We start from the raw sequence: 15,252 nt of genomic DNA, 5'->3' as shown, positions 1-15,252 counted from the left end.
TTGAAGTAAAAATCGGTAGCCTCTTCATGAAAGCATGTATAGATATGAAGATGAGTCTGACCATTTTTTAGTTCAGAAATGAGTTATGAGAAAATCCTTCAAAGAAAGACGCTAGTGCCTGCATGTCATAATTGCGTTGCCAAAGGGTACTCTATAATAAGTATGAGCATGTATTGTTGTTAAGGTATTGTATTCAGGAGGGGGAATACGCATGGATGAACAGACACACAGGGATCCAACAACAAAATGTCCTGCCCAGCACACATGGGTGCAGGACATTATAACTAGGAATGTGATACGGCTGCCCTAGGCAAACCTTCCAAGCTGAAAACCAATCTGCAGCCTTTCCTTCACTTTGAGTGATGATGGGATACTTTTGTGTTCATACGAGGATTGTAGAGGACATAGAATGGAGAAAACAAAGTCATAAAATGCATAAAACACAGCAGCAAATATGTCGGAAGCAAGACTCAATGACAGCTAGACCCTACACCCAAGGCCAGCTATGAAACAGTTGGCTGACTCAGCGACGAGGTATTTATCTGTGTTGACACAAACAAGAGGCAAGCAACTTAGTCATTTCAGTTTATTACATTAATGTCACTATGGACAAACAATTTGCACTTCCCTTGATTGACAATTTCTCTTTCATCTTTCACAAACAAGTGAAAATGAGCATCACCAACTGTCCATTCAAGTTTTCAAGGAATTGTTGTGCTGATGAAGTGATTCACTGCAGCGTAAACATAGGATTAAGTCCTTTATCTGTGCAGGTGTTCATAGGAATTGCTTGTGTAACAGGTTCCAGGAGATATATACTAGTACATGGGTCTTCGGAGTTATAATTTATGTGTGAAACTTCCAAACTTATTGCCACCAAACACCAGGATGATCCTGTATGAAACTGAATGGTTCATTTCAATGAGTGGAAAGTCTAAACAATGTATGAACGTTTGATGATCACTTCTTAAAAGGATACACTCATATATATCCTTGCATGTTAATCAGGCCATTATCCTTATTTAAATTCATTTCAAGCATGGAATGGCACTGGGGCCTGATTAGGCTGCAACATTTGTTTCCATAGCAACACGAGTGACCAATGACCTTCAAGTATGTATATTGGATGAAGAAGAAAATTCTAAGATCCAACGTGCTCTTCATTTTCACCTCTTTGATTTGTAAGGCTGGAAAGGTTTTGCATTGTGATGTATGGAATATGCCCCAAATTCACTGCAAAAGCAGCAGGGAATATGAACCCTCAAATTAACTCGGCATGATAAAGGCTAAAGGAATGTGGCAATCCCGCATGTTTTGCTTATCTGCACGCCTAGCTTGCACAATGAGGATTCATAACATTAGATGATACAAAAAGTACAGTATATCAAAAATTATTGATCAAAATGAAGATTAGATGGTAGCTGTTTCAGATAATCAGTATTTTGTGTTGTGTTGAAAAACATTACCAGTTGTATTATGATATACATTTTGCTTATGGCAAGTCCATTTGAATAGTTTAAGTATGTTTTCTTAGATTGGGAAATCATTTTTCCATCACTGTATGGAGTTACTATGGCAGTTTCATTTATCATAATCATCAAATGTATAGATTTTGCAACAGCATGTCCACAAGTTGAATTTCATCATGTTCATTGATTTGCAAACATAGCTGTAAGTGATTCCCAGGACAAACAGGCAACAGAAAGGATTGCGGGAGGACTTATTAGAGTCTAGTGGCTGCCTGCTATTCCTGTAGATAGTCTCTTTATCATAGCCCTACTGTGCCCAGGGCATTAGTAGGGTATTTTTTAAATCCCAGTGGGGGACCATGGATCCTTTAGAAGGAAAGCAGACCCAGTCATCTTCTCTACCCAATAATTATGATTTTTGACATACTTCGGTTAGATTAGGTGGTAACCAACAATGGCCTCCTATTTCTTGCATAGCTTGGCTGGATGATAGGATAGAGAAATCCCTGAGGACTAAGAAGACAAAGAATAAAGCAACACAACCAGATGGTAAGAAAGAGTTAGGTGTGGTGGGATGAGAGGATCATGCTTGTATTTCTGTGAGTCGTGTTCGGCTGTACTGTTCAGAACAATACTGGGATGTCACCGATCCCGACAAACTTGCATAACTGTGTTTTAGGCTTCTTACCAAGCCAATCTTACTTAGGTGTCTGCAGACATCCCCATATAAGGCACAAGTCAGATTGAAACAGGCTGGTACCCTGTGTGGTGCCTTGGGGCATAGCAACATGGAATGTTGACTAGCCTTGGAGCAAGCCAACAGGAAGAGATGTCAGTTAAGATTATAGCTTTCCTTCCACCTGGGGTATGTGCGATGGTGCAAGCAATCCTATCATTTTAGCCTTTCAATGACACAAGGCATAATCGTAATCTGCAAATTCCTGTTATCTGTTAAAGTGTGAGACGGTAAAACATAGGGGCAAACGTGTGGAAGGTGATGGTTTTGACTTCGGTAGAACATATCTGTTTATTATGCTGTCTTCATACAGCAGTTTGGTAGTTACGCTGTTTTACATGTGGTTGGTAATTATTCTATCTACCATAAAAGGGAAATTATAGTAATACATGTACTAAAAGAAAAGGTTGCCTCACTAGTATGTAGCCTTGTCTAGTCTATACAGTAATTAAAATGCGTGCCTATACCGTTTATCAGGTGGGCTATTTTTATATCATGGCATAGGACTCTGAGGAGGCATTGAAATGCAAACAAATTATTTTCTGTGATTTCCAACCCGTACATAATGAAGATTAATTAATTGCTTGACTCCTATGTGTCTGCCCTCGAAATCAACATGCCCACATGTAAAGATGTAGGTGAAAATAGCTATGAGAAAAATACAAGTTCTTGTATATTGTGTATGTGTATCATGTCAAAGCCATGTAACACCATGGAATTATACAAACAAACCCTATTCACTCCTGAGGGCAAGAAAGGTTCAGTGTGTTAACGGTCTGAACTCACCCTAACTTCACTTCGGTAGAAATGGCCCCACTGTGAATACTTCCCAATCCAGCAGAGAGCCATTTTATGGAATTTTTGAAAGGTTTGTCCCAGTAAAGTCAGCACTACTTCCAGAGGTCAGGCTGATTCCCGCAATTTGACGAGGGTCCCATTGTGCATTGGGCAGCTCCTTTATTTTGTCCTCGTCCTGTTGGCCATGTTAATATTGCAAAGTTCATCTAATGCAGCAGAAAGCATGATGTTCTCTTTCCTGCCAGTCACATATTTGATGTTTAAAAAGGGTCCTTTTCAAGGTTTTAATGTTGACCCCCATAAGACCAAGAGTTCCAGTCCCTCAGTTATGCAGCATGTTATGTCATGTGATAACTGATTGTGTAATAATATAGTTCCTTTCTTGGGGTTACTCTAGATCTGAACCGGAGCTTTATTTGACCACACCCAAATGTGATTTCCAAAATTTCACTGCAATAAAACTGCCATCAAAATTCACTTCAGAGTCTGATTGTTTTTCTCTCCCATTTATCGGCCAGGTATATTTTGTTTGGCTAGGGTATAAGCTGCTCATGCTAGTGTGGTTGATACATAAAAATCTTAATACAATCTAAGAACTTTTTAATTTTAAGCTGGTCTGCCTTTGGTAATATTCTGCCTAATTGAAGTAAACAAAATGATTGCTGTGATAGTCTGGAAGTAATATCTGTTGAGCCTGTAAAGTTTGTAGAGCTGAAGCCAGAATACCCAATGATAATGGTAGTTCTTCTAGAAAAAAACACCATAGCACAGAAAAATAACAACACCTGTGATAAAGAGGAGCCAATGGCAACACCTTAGTGATTGATAAATAAAGAGTACTGCCATTTTGCTTGCTGTTTTTTATCTGTGTTCTTGTGGTCAGCTAGAAAAATATTGGGTCGTTGACACAAGGGCTTTGCCCGAAATTGTTATTTTGCCATGAGTGAATCAGGCCTAGGGGTGGTGGACAGGCCTTTAGATGGCTAGTGTCAGGAAGGGTCACCTTATATTCCCTGTCCTCCTAGCCAATCAAACTCGAGTATACATTGGTATGGTATGATGACATTCTAAAGTAAACACTATCAGAACATACAGAGCATTCCTGCCGACTGGAATGGAACCGGACAGGTGAGGTTGCCAAGGGATTGTAGCACAGGTAACTTGAAATCTTTTGTGGGAAGGTGGACATGCTTTCAGAGATACTGTATCCATTGAAGACCATACAGTCTAGTTGGTTTATTGGGTTTAGAGTATGAAGAAGAGACAGAAAATAATGAAATGTCTTAGACACTTCTCTTGTAATTGCAATGTTGGTACCTAAAACTAGTAAAAGGCAGGACTGTTAATGTTTTGGTACCATATGTGTTTCTTTCTGATAAGATAACAGTGTATCTTTCCATAGCTTTGTTAGATTTTTGTTAGATTCTGTAATGTTCTTTGAGGCCCGATATCTAGCCTCTACTGGCAGAATTCCTGAGTTGCTCAGGAAATGTTGTGTTTTCAGCAGCCAGAAGTGTCCTTGTACCTGGCCAGTCATCCAAACAGAGTAAATAATTTGGAAAAATGGGGAGGTTCTTTGTTCACAGAAAAGAAAAACAATGGAAAAGGAAGTGACCGAGCCTCCAACAACAGGAGTATAAAGATAAGGAAGAGAGGCTGAGTGCAATTTTACAATATGTTAGATTTATTCATTACAATTGATTATCAGATAGCTAATAAGAATTTATGCTTAGATGATATATTCTTCTGTCATATTCTGACATAGCATTATGCCCTCTGATGCTTTGTGAATGTCGAAGTATGTGAAATGTTTGAGGTTACTCCCTGTTTAATTGTCTGTAGGCAATCCTCGTCTCTGTATGTGTAAATATCACAGCTAATGTTCCTACCACCCGATCGTTGATTTTCATTTGCATTGTCCATATACATTTCTTTCAACTGGCATTGTACGATGTACACAGAAATTAAGTGTTGTGGATTCTGTTTGATCAGCACTTTAAAATGTTCAGTTGAAATGTGTGGCTTGAGGAAATTCGAAACAGGACTAATTATAAATCACTAAAGCAGAAAATTTGAAACTAGGGCAACCATGACACTTTTTCACATTAGATTTAAGGTGTCAGGTGAAGCATGAAGCTCATTTGCATGCCATGAATGCATTTTTTTCTGTGCTAGAATTTTAAATCTGAAGCAGTTGTGCTACTCTAGTTCATCATATTTTTTTCTTGTAAAAAAAGACTGGCCCAATATTTTTGAATAGCATTATAGGCCATGCCTGTGATTTTTTTTAATGGGAAGAGGAGAACACTTTGCCTACGTAAACCCTGTATCAGTTCTCCACATGTTTAGTTATATCAGTAGATAAAGTCCTCTAAAGATGCTTGATAGAAGCAACTGAAACCAATGTTGCAAGTAGCCAACATCAACATGTCTTCCACTGGGAAACTTAAGATGCTGGGAAAATAGACTTGGGTGGTCCAGCTTAAATCATCAATTATGTCCTGTTGGACATTTGCTTCAGGTCTCAAATTTTAAACAAAGGAGATTCTGAAGTTTTGCATTCCCCTTTATTTTCTGAGGTAAGCAATGAACAGGAGTAATTGGCTTTGATTCAGGCCACTACAAATGCGCCTTTATCACTCGGAGTAACTCGTCTTTTACCAAATTTGTTCTCATACACTGATACTGTAATTTGAAAATTCTGTCACAAGTTGATTTTTCCCCTATGATGTCCAATTTTATATTTTGCGATGTGGCCTGTACTGATAACTGTTAACTGTTGTACAGTTACTGAATAGAAATGTATAAAGATTGTCTTGATCTACAAATACAACCGTTGAAAATTCCATTAAATATTTAGCTGTGAACTATTCATTTATCAGTAGTTAATGGCCCCCTAGACGGGTACATATATGATTGCCTCCCTTTTTTGATTTGCAAAGATTCTGATTTATGCAGAAGGTTTGAGGGCATACGTGTCACTACAGACTACAGTATACACAGAAAAACGTTTATGCTCCCTTCCATTGTCAGGAGTGTTGCATTTCACACAGGTAACAACAAAAAGTTGTAATCACATAATTCCCTCATCAAATTGTCAGGGCAGTCTTTTGTGGTAGGAACATTGTGGTTTCTGGTCTGGATGTGTTTTGTTAAGATAACTATTAACATGACAGTGTTAATGTGTCACATGGAGGACTAAACTAATGTATTTTGCTTGCAGGAATGGGACTGTTTAAAGGCCTTCTACTGAATTAGACGGGGAAGGAAAGACAACATTTTCTGCGCAATAGGACCTGACAGCAAGGTAGGATAGTGGTCTAGATTGCTAGTATATCTAATGCTTTCCAAAAATGTTTGATGTTATGTGCTATCCAATGATTCTCCAGGTTAAAGATGATACTTAATTGGTGTGAAAACACTTTTGTATTTGTATTTATGTTGAAGGAGATCTATGTTACATGCAGTAAGTAAAATGTATTCTGTATTGTATATGTGTCTGTCGACTGTTAAAGTTAGAAGCTTCACACCTGGGTCACTTGCAGCCAAAGGTAGATATAGCCTTCATTAACTCAAGTCCTTGTTCTGTTGGATGTCCAAACAGTATTGATTTTAAGCACCCACAGTAACAAAATAATGACAAAGTATTGAAGATTGGCCTTTGTTCATTTTTATGTATGTTGATGATACAGACTTCACAGAGGCACCTGAGTCCTCTGAATGCCATCCGGTTTGGGTCTAAGTTTAGTCCCTGCCTGCTAGTTGGGGAGCAAATCAACAGGGATTACATCAAACTATTGAATATGTTTGTATCATTGGACTCTCCGCAGACATGTTGAGAGAGGTTGTGCCGGTGTGCTTGGCCCAAACTATGCGAACCGTAGCAAAGCCGCATTGCACTAATATCTAACAAAAAAACATCATACCTTACCGGCCGCTTTACCTTTTTTTTTGTGCTGGTGTCTGGAACGGGTGAAACTGATCTAAGACAAGAAAATTTTGATGAATTAAAAGCAAAATTCGAAAGATTTGAAACAAGGTTGTCAGGTGCAGTACTGTTAATATTATATCGCTTAGGGAGAACATCAACACTGGCAGAGAACAACAATGAAAAATATCCATAACTTTGTCTACAGAATGATTGACAAGTGTATTTTATCTTTCCTTGAAAGTAGCAATGTCCTCTGAGTATTGTCCGACAGACAACTTTCCCCCAGACTTGAGACTAGTAAAATGTTAAAATGTTCTGGTGACAGCTCGTGTCCAAACACACATATATGAACACAGGCAAGTATCATGAATCACATTAATGGAAGTTTTATCATATGTTTATTTATTTTATCAAAGGTTGGCTTCATCCAGTAGCAGCTGAAATGTATGCTCTATGATAAACAATTATTTGATATACCTCTGGGCCAAGAAGCTAATTACTGAAAAACCTCTTGAGTCAGGCCAGAGGCTGAAGGAACTGAGGATTACCTTTGACCTATCAACCTTTTGCAATTTTTTAAATCAGCCCACAGGAAGTGACATCAGCATGGTGATAAAGCTGGCTGCTCAAAATCAAACCTTTCCATTGGTCATTGAATGACTGGAGAGAAGGCCTGAGCCTGTTATGTCCCCAGTAATTTGACAAGCACACAGGGTCACCCCTTCTCTTCTCAAAAAGTGTGTTGGCTTATACAAACCTTTCTAGTTCTTAAACATAATGTGTGTCAAGATCTGGTGCTTGATGGCCACACAGTTTCATCCTACACTGATCAGGTCCATACACTGTTCTGTGACACAGGATTGGGTAAAATCCTGCACAGAGATATACGGGCATTTCAATGATAAGGTCCAGTTCTGACGACAAAGATCAAATTTAACCATCCTTGAACTGTTAAGCTGACCATCTTACAGTCAGGCCTTCGCCATTCAGCATTGTTGTATGCCTGTCCCTGATGGCTTATCTAAACCCGCAATCTGTGTTCTTGCTATGGGCTATTTGGATTTAGTATGTAGGTATTGTCAGCAAGCAGGTATCTTATGTTGAAACACATATCGGGATCTGCTTGGTGTTAGTGAAAGAGAAAGTAAATCTGGATCTGGCAATTATGTGGAAGATTATAGGGAGAGAAGGATTGGGTCAAAGGTTGTATTCAGTGATGTCAGCAGAGAGGAACGCAGTAATTGAGATAATTGGGGCAGCTGCAGTTTGGAGAGTCTTTGAGCTGACCCCATACTGATCAGTCTTGCTATTGCCACAGGCGTTTCTTGACATCCTGTCTCATGCATTTGTTCCCACTCTCCCCCTAAGCCTGGCAGCAAAGGATGCCAATTTGCCGAGGGTTGGGGAGATTTTTCAACCCCCCTTATTTTTGAGATTCATGAGAAAGAATTTATTAATCAGAAGGTGTAGATATAGCGACATGAAGGGAGCAGACATGCTGTGGAGGACAGACACCTGGAAGAGCCTTTGTCTCCCTAGTAACCAATCACAAGGCTAGGAAACATGATCCATAATCATGCCTTCTGTGCAGTTGTCACCTACAATTTGTCAGGAGGACTGTGCCTACTTGGGAACTGTTGGAAGGACAGGATCTAGTTCCATGATACTTTTGGGTGTCCCAGTGCCCAAGCTTCTGTACTTCTAGTTTTAGGGAGATTTTGTAACAGTAATGTTTGCCCATCAGTCAGATCGATAACAAGCTGTTGAAAAAAGTTTACAGAACTTTTACATAAGTTATTAGTCTGCCAATTTGTTGTACAGCCTCCTCCACAAGTCTGAATCATCCCTTTGAACTACGGCATTTGATTTGTGTCAAACTGCCAATTTTGCCCAGTGTGCAACCCTCCAGCCCAGAAAACTTACAGATGTGTGACCAGATTTTAACCTGCTTATCAACATACAGAAACTAATAGAAGTTTGATTACAAACCCTGGTTATTTCCCTAAAGGTAGGCCCTTGTATGGGCTTTCACTGACTTGCAAGTTTTCGAACCTAAACTTGCATATTTGTAGGTCTTGTCTCACAACAGTTTGATATGAAATTTAGGTATAAAACGTTCTAGCTTTTCATGATTTATTTATTTCAACGAATGCCTTCATGCCTTAATGTGTATCATTACTGATTGATTTGGTGATATTTGAATTGTGAATTATGAAATGGTATTAACAATTAATGATATACATGTATGCTGTATTAAATGTACACTTCAAGTAAGGGCAACTGACATGCACATTATGAACCTTGAATAATTTACAGGACCCTTAATGATTTATGCTGGATGAGTAAAGCATTACATACACATCACATTTAGACAAGGTAAAAAGGTATATGCCATCAATTGCTTTATTTTAGCTGGTGATGAAAGGGATCAGCTCATTAGAGTGACCTTTCATTTTTCACTGGCGATGATTAAAAGTAAATCTTATGCCTGTATAGTTGTATATTCTTCAAGTCTATTAGTTTGGGACATAGCCCAGTTGCAGTTATATCTTAGTGATGCTTCCCAGGACTTTTGAATTGTTATTCTTCATTGTGCACACAAAACTATTTTCCTATGTGATTTAGTCAGATACAAGCTTCTTAATGATACTAAAAAGGAGGGAATCCAAGAGAAATATAACAACAAAATGTCATCTTCCGCAAGTTCTAAGCAGTGAATAATGAGATGATACAAAGAGAGGATCATCTTGCAAAACTACCGAAAAGATATCCTATATCCTGCCGGGTAGTATACTAATGCATTGGAACGTTCAGTAGCATGGGAGAAAGTCAGAAAGGAAGGATGGCTATTTATAATGGAGTCTTATTACCTTCATGAATACTGAATATCCCTGTAAGCACCAGGACAATGAGTCTCAGAAATGTGACCCCCGTAGTCATCTCCTGGCTGTGGATTGTACAAAGGATGCTGCACATCTGGTTCTTTCCACTTGTTGGACTTGATATCCTTTGTTACTCCCCACACCGCCCATACCCTCAGGCGGGAAATACTTCAAATTTTCATAAGGGACTCTTCCAGAGTAATTGATATGTTTCCCCTATAGGTTCTGTTTTCTTGATTGTATCTTTGTCTTGCCTGTCTTTTACTCTTTTGACTTTGCTGTCTGTTTGGCGGACAAATACTGCTTGGAAACACAGGGATTATATGTATGGGGGAGGTATACATGATCACCAAAAATGGCTCCCTGGTCATGAAATCTGGACCAAACAGATGCTCCAGAATTGGAAGGGCATGTTGCTCTGTTGAATCTAAGCTTCAGACAGTTTTGAGGCCCTCAACGGGTGAGCAGGCATCACACATTCTTCTGGATATTGGAGTCTTTGGTCTTCAATATTTATGACTTGAAGACCCTTTGGCATGTTACTTTAAATTTAGATCACAGCTTCCTCCTTCTTATCATCATCATACTTCTTGGTGAAACAGAGAATACATGTAATTCCACTGCTTATCTTGACACGTAAACCTGACAAAACTCTTTCAAAATGATGGGAAACAACTTGTGTTCACAGACATGTAATTTGTGTGGATTGCTTTGAAGGTCTATTGTAATAAGCAATCTGGCAGGCAGGTAATCTCACAATGATGCTCCATAATGCATGGTATCACATACCATGTTGTGAAGCCGTGGCATTTTGACCTTTGTATAATGACATGGCAGCGCACTCTCTCTAAGTGGTAATCGCGGGGCTCTTCAGAACAGAGATTACTACCTTCCCAGTGTTTGATGAATTTCCCGTGAAGTCGATGTGAGCAGTGTTTATCAGCTATTATAGCCTTTTGCGCTCATTGCGCAAGAAAGCTGTGCAAACAATTACGGTGCCCTCTCCAAAAATTGTGGTCCGTCCCCTTTGCCCCGGGCAAGATTCTTAAAGAATTTGGAGAATGAGTGCCTTGCTATACTGCTGGCTTTTATGTACTATTGGGTGCTCATTGAACAAGGGCAGATGTGTGCCAAGAGTTGCCCTTGTGACAAGATGCACAGGTGGATCTGTCAGTCAGACCAATGTCTGAAAAAATTATTCCTCTTGTATTTTCCCCCTCCCCTATTCTGAAGGATATGGCACGGCCGCAGCAGAGAACTGCTGACTGAAGGTCCTGCAATTGCAGCCGAGACGAGCACCAACAGGGTGCAGGTAAGTTTATCTCTAACTGTTCTTATAGACAAGTCATTCTAGCGGTCATTGTAGAATTATAAAGTACTGTTACACTTTTCAAGCACCGTCTGTACTGTAATGAATACTTTACTGTTATATTGTATAATGTTACCAGTTGGTACCATTACTTTTATGTTTTTCATGTGCAATCACTCCTTTTTCTATGTCCATTTATAATTTGCTAAAACGTACATTAAGATAGCTGGAGTTTGCAATGGCTGCTGTGTTGTTTATTTCTTGCATAATAGGAAGATTATTCTGTTATAAATATTTCAACTTAAAGGCATTTTATGGACAACAGTACCCACTGAAGACAACTTCTGTTGACCTAATACTATGCTTGCAAGAGAAAATAATTTGTCTATTTTTTTTACTGTTTTTTGTTTTTAGCATATTGACAGAAGTCATTGATATTTGATATCAAGATCTTGGTGATGACTAGCTGTAGAACAATTTTAGAAAGTGCAGTCAGACAGATTTAAGTGCTTGTTGAAAGCTCTATCACCTTTGTCTGTAAACTAATGAAATGAAAAGAATGAGCAGACCCAGATGCCCAGGAGAAGTTTTTGAAAAATTCTTTGTCAACCTACTGGCATCTGAAAATTAGAACCTGCACATGTGGCTGAGAGCTGCCATGGATAAGATTAGTTATCAGGGCTTGAGTTCTTGAGATTATACAGCTTAATTGGTTTGTCACATTAGAGTTCTTTTATAGGTTTCCACACCTGAGCAACATGGAGGTATGAGGACTAGGCAAACCCATAATGATGCCCAATAGTGTTGATTATTACTTCCCACAGATGATTGTATTGCTTGCCTCAACATGTGATTAGCTGGTGCTCTCCTGAGAGGAAAACAATTCTCCTGGTATAAGTGAACCTTTGGCATTGTTCAATGTGCCATTGACGTTTTGCCCAGGAGACTACCATTCTGCATTGACCCTCTTCATGCTGCCTAGCCTACAGTGAAATCCAATACTGACTGGTGTATGACCAGATTTTTGACTGGTGTGTGACTCATAACCTTAAAGTTGGAAGCCTTATGTATGATTAACTAGAAATCCTGACTTGGCAGCTTTGTACCTTTGTCAAAGTTCTCAAACATATAATTAGCAACCCTTTCATTCCTTAGAATTTCTTACCCCCATGAAACAATCAGATCTTTTCTCAACGGAAAGAATGCTTTGAGACCGGTGTCAAAAGGTCTCCCGTGCGGCAGCCTGAATTTGTTTGCTGCCCTTCAGAAAAATTCAGTCTCAGGAGGTGGTTATAAAGGAATGGGTGTATTAGCCATCTCTACTCCACATCCCAGGGACAGGCTGTTATTCAGAAAGGCTGCCCATCCATCAAGTGCTTCCCCGCTGGGTTAGCTAGGGTAGCTTGTACAACTGTCCTTTGGTTCAGATGTTTGTGGGTTATCTTTACATGCCAGGGTATTATCTAGCTGCCCAGGGTATTGTCTAGGCATCCAAACAGAATCTGAGGTCAGGAATATTTTCTCTAGATCTTTGTTCTGGAGGGATAAAATTCACCTTTTACCTTCACCTTAGATTTGTCTGTATTCTGATCTGACTAAAAAGTGCTTTAAATACTCCACTTAACAGTGATTTTTAGGAAGGCATATCCCCTAGACAATGAAGACTAAAGATGCCTTTGGACCCTAATAATATAAAGAATATAAACCAACAATATCAGTTGTATCTCAAGAGTTGCATTGAAAATCGAAAATCCAATATTTTTGTTTGAAACTGAACTTTCTCTTGCTGAATGTATACGGTTGTAGTTCTGTAGACTTCTGTAGTTTTCTGGAAATGATTTTGACAGTTGGAAGCCAGCTCAAGTCTTTACAAGATGTTGTAAGCACCAGTTTTCTTCAACATAGGTGTTCATGAGCTTTTGTGGGGACTTGAATCATGCTCAAAACTATTTGAAAAGGTGTTTAAGCAGTAGAGATCAGTAACAACTTTCAGGTCATTTATAGTTTTACAGTGTTGTAAATGGTGAATGATCACAAACCTAAGTAAAGCAGGCGTGGCAGGTGGTTTATTTCAGTCTTGTGTTCAATTTCAGTTTAAACTGACCCTTGGAACTGTAGTACTAAGGGGTGCTGGGGACTTCATTTGTTTTGTAGGTAATGAAGTTTCTCATTTACAGGGAAAGAGCTGTGACTTTGGTAGACTCTGGCTTTTGGCTTCAATGTTGCCAAATTGAGAGCAATCGTGTGACCTTGGATGTGTATCCTTGTTTATCATGTATGGGACCAGTTTTAGACTGTGACTCCCAGCTCTTTTGTTGATATGTGACCTCAAAGAAGGGAGCATTGAGGGCTTACTTATGGATGCCAAAATTTGGCTCTGTCTGCAGCTGTAAATAGTGACATGAGGTGGGCTTCTAACAGGCTGGTGGAGCAGCTATCGTGCACAGTTCTTTTCACTCCTTTGCTGTATGCTTCAGTCAGTCGTATCCTTACATAATGCCACTGAAAGATGGAGCAAGAGATGTTGGTTTATATCCTTTGTATTACATGTATTACAACTTTTAGCGAGTGTTGTGTCTTTGATTTCTTTCATGATGGTTGAAAGAAGCTGCAGGAGAAAGAAGATGGAGAGTTTGATTGATGGTTTAATTAACTCCCCGACTCCACCTCCAAGTTAATTTCCCAGAAAGCTGTTGACCACAGAAAGAAAGTTCCAATACAAATGTTGATGGTCATAGTGGCAGTGTTTACCCATCAGGGCTTGCCTTGTGCCAGAGGGATGTTTTTGTATTGACACAAGGACTTGAGTCCAAGTGGATTGGGCTTGGGAGTAGGTTAAAAAGAAAACAGGCTCCATAGAGGTGGGGATCAGGCAGCTGTATCCAGTGGTTCATGACAGACAGGAAGATTGGGGTGAACTTGCCCCAGGCAGACAGGATGTGTGTATTACTGTCAAAAGAGGAAAGGGGCCGAAAACCCAGCTTGCTGCCTCACCCAGCCAGGCTCATTTGGTCATGATTTATCCCCATAGTGATTATGGATATAGGATACTGAGCCAGGCATCCAGGCCAAAGCTGAGATTGATTTAGGCCAAAATGCCCTCATGTGGTTGGAATTATCTCAGCACGGTCCACCTAACTCACTTTGCTGGCTCAACATGCAAGTGCCCTTCTACCCTATGGCTTGCACAGAGGGAGCCAAAGATGGCTTGGTATAAGTTGCACCAAACCTACCAATCTACATGGATCTGATTTGGCACTGCTGAGAGTGGAACAAGGGCAGTTGTACTTGTGTGTCTGTGTGCAGTAGCCGCCACCAGTGAACCCCGTTTCAGATTTGGATCTGTTGGAGAAGGGCAGACAAGGTAGGATTACATCTAGGTTTTATCTGAAAAGCTGATGGTATTCTATGGCGACGCCACAGCCACATCACGAGTATCATTATTCTGGCGGAGCAAACTGTGTTTCTTTTGTCTGAGATGTCTGTGTCTCCACTTCAGTGTGTAATGACTTTGCTCAGAGCTGGCTGGGTGATGTTTTGCTGTAGACAGGCTTTGGTAGGATCAACAGCACTTTGTTGTAGTTCCCTGTAGACATTGGCAGAATCAAGTGTTGCACAACATGATTTAAAGACCCCAGTAAAACTATATAAAGGCTGGATAATGTAAACTATAGGCTTCAGTGTGCTGCTGGCAGCCGTACGGTGCACATCAGTGGAGCTCTGCCAGAGACAGTTCACCATGTACAAGTTACTCTTCAACTTATGTTTGAAATAACAACAGATATCAGAAATTAAAGTATGGCTACACATCAAGAAGGACACTTAGCCCAGAAATAAAGTAATAGCAACAATGGCTTGTGGTTTAGTTTGAGACATTGGCTGGCAGTTATGAGTACAGTTCTACAGTCCATACTGGTTTCTTAGACTACAAGTAGACACAGATACAGATAACCCAAAATTACAAGTCATATTTCTAGACACACAATTACCAAAGCTAATGTGGGAAAGACATTTTCAAGTTGGAAATGTAGATACAATTAGATACTCTGACACTACATTGACAGGGTTGATTTGAAAATTTGAACAAGCTTGATTTTCCCAAACCTGAAAGTTGTAGATACTATTGT

General features: G+C 39.6%; 1 protein-coding gene across 4 annotated transcripts in view; it reads left to right on the top strand.

The window, feature by feature from the left end:
* The window catches only part of LOC136433344 (cell adhesion molecule-related/down-regulated by oncogenes-like), a 40,593-nt gene that overhangs the window by 5,539 nt on the left and 19,802 nt on the right, over positions 1-15,252 (top strand). For 2 of the 4 annotated variants that reach the window (XM_066425461.1, XM_066425458.1), the window contains exons 2-3: positions 6,227-6,310; positions 11,050-11,128. The gene's annotated coding sequence lies outside the window, so the exon portion shown is untranslated. Of the gene's footprint in view, positions 1-6,226; positions 6,311-11,049; positions 11,129-14,185; positions 14,490-15,252 lie in introns of those variants that run through there. The other 2 variants (XM_066425459.1, XM_066425460.1) reach the window with 2 other exon arrangements.

The sequence above is a fragment of the Branchiostoma lanceolatum genome, chromosome 4 (genome assembly GCF_035083965.1).
Source record: "Branchiostoma lanceolatum isolate klBraLanc5 chromosome 4, klBraLanc5.hap2, whole genome shotgun sequence".
Taxonomy (NCBI): Eukaryota; Metazoa; Chordata; class Leptocardii; order Amphioxiformes; family Branchiostomatidae; genus Branchiostoma; species Branchiostoma lanceolatum.
This window is presented reverse-complemented; position numbering and strand designations above follow the sequence as displayed.